Source organism: Nilaparvata lugens, chromosome 7 (assembly GCF_014356525.2).
Source record: "Nilaparvata lugens isolate BPH chromosome 7, ASM1435652v1, whole genome shotgun sequence".
Lineage (NCBI taxonomy): Eukaryota > Metazoa > Arthropoda > Insecta > Hemiptera > Delphacidae > Nilaparvata > Nilaparvata lugens.
The window spans coordinates 38,843,780-38,849,981 of record NC_052510.1 but is presented as its reverse complement, the minus strand read 5'-3'; positions in this window follow the sequence as shown (position 1 = coordinate 38,849,981).

Here is a 6,202-nt window from a genome sequence, read left to right as displayed (position 1 = left end):
AGTATTTTGCATATTGTGAATCTATTAGGAAAAGTTTCTACTGTTATTTTCGAATCAGGACAAGAATGCTGGCTGGGAAATAGTCACATTTTTGACAATTATTTTGTAAGACAGTTAATTTTTTTTAAATTTATGAAGTATTAATAATATTTTTATTACAAGGTAGAAATCTCCTCGTTATTGCTCATATTTCAAATTATCAGTTGACTTCAAATGAAAGCTTCAATTCTATAAGGTTATGAATCAAATGGTGTGGGCTACACGAATAGGTTTAAATGGCGATCACTTTTTCAATCCGTAATTTTCTTACAACATTCAAAACTTTAATTTTATGAAAACGTACTATCATATCTGTTGCATTCAATTTGAATTTTATATTCATTATCAATTTAATTCAGCAGGGAATGTACCAAAATACTACCGGTAGGTCATGTATAGAGACTGTACTATCAAGTCTCAGATTATGCAGTCTCCATAGGTCTATGTCAGCAAGTTACTTTACTATCAGAGGGCACCCGTGTTTTGCTATAGAGTAGAGAAAAACAATTCCTAAGCTACAGCAGAGAAAATCTATAAAGTAACATTGCTTTTTTCATGGCTATAGCTACAGGTTCAACGGAAATGCAATAATTGTATTACTTTGAGTCCCTAGCTGATTAATTCCTATAATTCATGTCATCCGAAATTATTGATAGTTGATAAACATAAACGTAACACATGTTGAAACAATTATTGTCCCAGTCACACAGTTTTGTCAACACAGTTCAATTCAATGTTATCCAATTTTCATTAAGGGTCCACTCTACAATATATTGCCCTGGAAATCACTCCTCTGATATGGAATGAGTCCGTGTTCAGAGGAGGAATTGACAAAACAAAACACACATACTTTCCACGAATAGTTATAATTCACAGAGTTCAACTAATTTTCGTACCTTGCAAAATCGCCATTTCTTGAAGATAAAAGTGATATAAAAACCTAATAAGTAGGCCTATGTTGTACATTTTAATGGTCTACTCTAATGGTTTCATTGTCACAAAACGAAAATTTGTGAAGAAGATGCAGTCTGAGGCGAGCAAACTTTACCCGACATGTGGATCAGGATACAATATAATGAGTACTAGACTGGCGGAATTGGTTGAGAATAAATCACCATGCAGAAGTATAGGTAAGAAAGAGTCTTTTTAATGAGGTGGCTAAGGAGGTATTGATCTCTTCGGACAGGGGCGGTCTGGCCAGGTCGGCTGGTCGGGGATCCCCGAGGGCCCCGAGGCCAAGGGGCCTCCTATTGGGGCCCCCAAAATGTAAGGCCTGCTTTTGCAAATTCACTTGGACTTTGAATGTTTTTCGTAGTAACAATAATCCAGACAATGAATGCTCAAATAAAGGTATAGAGGAAAAAGTTTAGAACACAATTTTCAACTCCACAGCTCTTTTAAGGATAGTAAGAGAATTGACATATCAAAAGTCCTCACCCCTACCCCCTGTGCTAAAGGGGTGGGGGTGGTTTGAAAGTACTGTACATTTTTTCATTTTTCGCATATATCACGGAAACCATGCATCTTATGAACATTTGTATTCTGTGCAAAATTGAAGTTTACAAAATTACCAATAAGAGTGTACCAATTACGAGATTGTAGAGCATGGAATTATCTTTCATTTTATGTAGAATTCGACTATTTCACGCATTCCCATATGACTGTTGCAGCAGTTTTAGTTTTAAGTGTCTTTGTTTGGTAAGAAGATTAGAAACACCCCCTGTGTTTAGTTCCGGAGACGTTCCAATAGGTACTCAAAATGATTGTTCATACTGAAGCACACTGCCAATTTGAATAATTTATTATGACTGAATAGTGTGATATTCGAGAAAAGTCACTTGTTGCAAATCTTGAGATTTGACACTCAACACTAAAACTGCTGCAACAGTCGTATGGGGATGCGTAAAATAGTCGAATTATACATGAAATGAGAGATAATTATTTTAATATTCTACAATCTCGTGATTCGCACATTCTTTTTCCATCAATTGTTGAAAAGTTATAAGACTTGAAAGAGTGTAAAAATAGACGAAAAATTGGTTTTTCGAATGCATCACTTTAGAGCATAAATATCTCGAAAAGTATCATATCTATCGAAAACCTATTTTTCAAGTAAAGCTGTAGTAAAGCTGCAACAATTTTCCTGAGGGAAAAAAACTTTTTTCACTCGTGATATACACAACATTTTTCCTCCACCCACATTTTTATAAAAACTGCAAATAAAATAATTTTTAAAAACGTATGTGACCAAACAATGTGTTACAACATAATCTAAAAAGTAAACAGAAACAGCTGTTTGTCTATACCAGACAAAACTTGTAGGAAATTGATTAAGCTTCATTTCTATGTAGTTGATTATGTCAATAGAACACATTGTTTCCAAGATAATTATAAGCATGTAAGTAATAAGTGGAAAATGCAACTTTCAAACCACCCTCATCCCTTCAGCACTTGATGAAGGGGTTGGGATTTTTTATATGCTCACATCCAAACTAGTGTCAGCAAAGCTGCAAAGTCGAAAATTGTGTTCCAAACATTCCCTCCAAATTTCATTGTCAACTGATCTATTGTTGCTGAACAGAAAATTTCACTCTCAACACTAAAACTGCTGCAACAGTCGTAGGGAAATACGTAAAATAGTGAATATATACATCAAATTGTAGATAATTTGATGCTCTATTAGCTTATAATCAGAACGAATTTTTTATCATCAATCGTTCAAAAATTATAAGGCCGAAAATATGAAAAAATTGGAGATAGAAGTGTTTTCAAAAAATGTCTTACCTTCAAGAGCGGATATTTCAGAAACTAAGAGAGATATGGAAAAAATGTAAAGGACAAAACTTGTTTGTAATTTTGTAAACTTCAAAATTAAGTTCACACAGAATACAAATGTTCATAAGATATATGCGAAAAATGAAAAATGGTACTTTCAAACCACCCCCATCCCTTTAGCACGGGGAGGGGATAGGGGTGAGGACTTTTGATATGTCAATCCTATCTTCAAAAGAGCTGTGGAGTGAGAATTGTGTTCCAAACTTTTCCCTCTATAAACTTTCGCTCACTGGACTACAAGGTAACAAAAAGATAGGCTATTAAATTCTGAGCAACCAAAGCAAAAGCTCTTGTGCGCGCATAAACCATGAAAAGTGTACCCGAATCTCATTACCAAACAATACATTATCTGCATTATTATATTTCCAACTTATGAATTGTGCCTTGGTTAGTATTGAAGAACGATTTGTTCCGAACCAAGATATTTTGAAAGACTGTTCCGAAAAAGTTTAAAGAAATGAAAACACTTGACAGCTTTCCTGCAGACATACTTTGCGCTATCCCTAAACTGGCCAAAGTAGAAATAAGTTAATAAGTTAAAAGTGTTAAGTTATAAGTTAAGCTTCCAAAGGGAGCTAACACCAAGGATAAAGATGATATTCCAAAAGAAGAGCTAGAAGAATCAGATCTTACATCAGACTCCGAGTCAGAGGAAGCTTCTCCTGACGAAGCTTAAAATTGTGACGATGACAAAATTGCGAGCAGTGCAAGTTAACTTGTACCGGTATGTGGCCTACGAGTTTGTCAATGCACACAAGTTACATGCGAGCGAGTTTTTTTCTAAGTTGAAAACGCATTTGAGAGCGACGCTTGGACAGGACCTGGCTTCAACCATTGATGAACGTTGAGAGGGATTTATTTCACAATGTTGTCAAAGACCATAATTGACAAGCTCGCCAAATCTAGCCAAGAAATGTCCAAAGCACTTTTAGTGTAATTTTTCCGTTCTGTGTAATTTAACAGTCATTGACATCAATGTAAATTTGTTAATTATGTTCAAATGAATTCAATTTTTATCATTTTTTGGCTATATTTAGAATTTTCATGTTGTATTCGAAACACGTTTAATAATTTTAATTGTTCTAATAAATCTGTTTGACTACATTAAAAATTTTGTTTTTATTATCAAACCTAGTTCAATTTTAGTTACTCTCAATTGCAATTCAAAAAAGTATTTTCTCATAAAAATAACTAAATGTTTTGGAAATAAGCTACCAAATACCACTCATTTTTAGACATATTATATACTCCAAAACGGTGTAAAAATCAGTTATTAGGCAACAATTTATATAAAATTTTAAATAAAAATAGATTTGTTAGGCCTCGGAAACTATGGGGCCCCCGGGACCCCCCACTCTTGCTGAGGGGTATTTCAGACCCCCCAGACCCGTCAGTGGGGGCCCCACAATCAGTCATAGCCGAGGGCCCCCAACTGAGCCAGACCGCCCCTCTCTTCGGGTAAAGTCTCTCAGTCTGATAAGCTTCCAAAAGAGATTATAGATAAACGCCGAATCGGAGCCTCTTCTTGGCAAACTCTGATCAACATACCATTTAGAAAGACTATTAAATTTATTCACCAAAATGTCGACGGTATTATGAATAAGATGGATAGATTGGACATACTATTGGAAGATGAGTCTCCTGATATCCTGGTCATTACGGAGTATGCTTTGAGAGACTTTGAAATTAAAGACTTAAATCTGAACAATTACACCCTAGTATCTTGCCATTGTACAGACGAAAAAGGAAAAGGCGGACTAGCAATATTCATTCATAAAAATTTCAATGAGTACTTCAAAAATAGTGAGGTATTTCCAGTGTCAAATACAGGGTCATTATGTGTTAAAGGTGATGAAGAAGTGACTAGAATAAAGTTAAATCTTCCCTTTCGAAATTTGATTGTGGTTGGAATTTATCAACCCCCAAATGGAGTCTTTGAAACTCTCATTGCTAATCTTGATTCTCTGATGGACAGAATGTCAGTGGGCTCAAAGGACTCTATTGTTCTACTTGGGGTTAAATAAACGTGAATTTTCTGTTGGACAGTATTAAACGCTCAAGAATTACGGAAATTTTGACTCAGTGTGGTCTCTCACACACAATTAACCAGGTAACAAGATTGAAAAGTGGTACATGTATTGATAATATATTCACAAATGTTTCTTCTTCACAGAACTCCACTCAAGTAAGACTAGCTTCACACGCTTTCAGTTTCATTCGGTTCGGTTCGTTTTCGGTTCGGTTCGGCTCGTTACCGAAAACGAATGAGGCTTTCACACAAGTCAGGTTTCAATTCGTACGGTCGTATTAGGTATTTTCTTCTCAAACACAGCTGTGTTTGGATTTTCACAGTTCATGCTGGTATATTTTAAATATAACAGTTGGTGTTAAATTGTAAGATGTTATTTCTTGAACAACAACATTTTAAAGTTAATTAAAAATTGTGGATTATTTGAATAGTTTCATTTTTATCATGTTAATTTTGGAAGTTCAGAGAGATTATTTTTTTTAATTGGAAATTTGTTCCTTGTTTTGACACATGGTATAAAAAACTCCATCTCTTCTCTCCATTGATGAAATCATGTAATATTCGTGGGAAAAAAATAAAAATTCTCCCTAAGTTTTAATTTATATCTTTCATATTTTTTTAGCAAACTATTCTTTGAGAAAAATGTTTCTGTGAACTAACAGAAATGCATTGACCATATGATTTTGACTTGGAAAATTTTGAAACAGATAATCACGATATCAGGTTAAAATAAAAAGAAAAAGGCAAGCGTGTGTAAAAGACTTTGTTTTTTTCTGTTTCCCTAGCAACGAATTCGAATATAATGAAACCTATTCATGTCGAGGGGGCGTTCGGTGCTATGCGGTTGCTATTCGGTACCGAATTCAAACCGAATCATCGTTTCACACTTATCGGAATTTGCCGAAAACGAAACGAACCGAGCCGAACCGAAGGTGTGTGAAAGTAGCCTCTCGCTAGCAACGAATTGAAACCTGATGGAATCTATTAGAGTCAAGTGGGCGTTCGGTTCTATGCGGTTTCTATTTGGTACCGAATTCAAACCGAATTACCGTTTCACACTCATCGGAATTTGGCGAAATCGAAACGAACCGAATGAGTGTGAAACTAGCCTAATTCATACTTTCTTATCGGATCATGCTGCCCAATACATTGACATTTCTACTGGAGGTACATCTGAAACTAATTAAACAGAGAGGCCAAACAATAAATTCAAGTCATTGATCAATTATTGCTCAGATGCCAATATTGATCTTCTCAGGCTACATTTATCCAACGAAACATGAAGTAATATTTATGAGG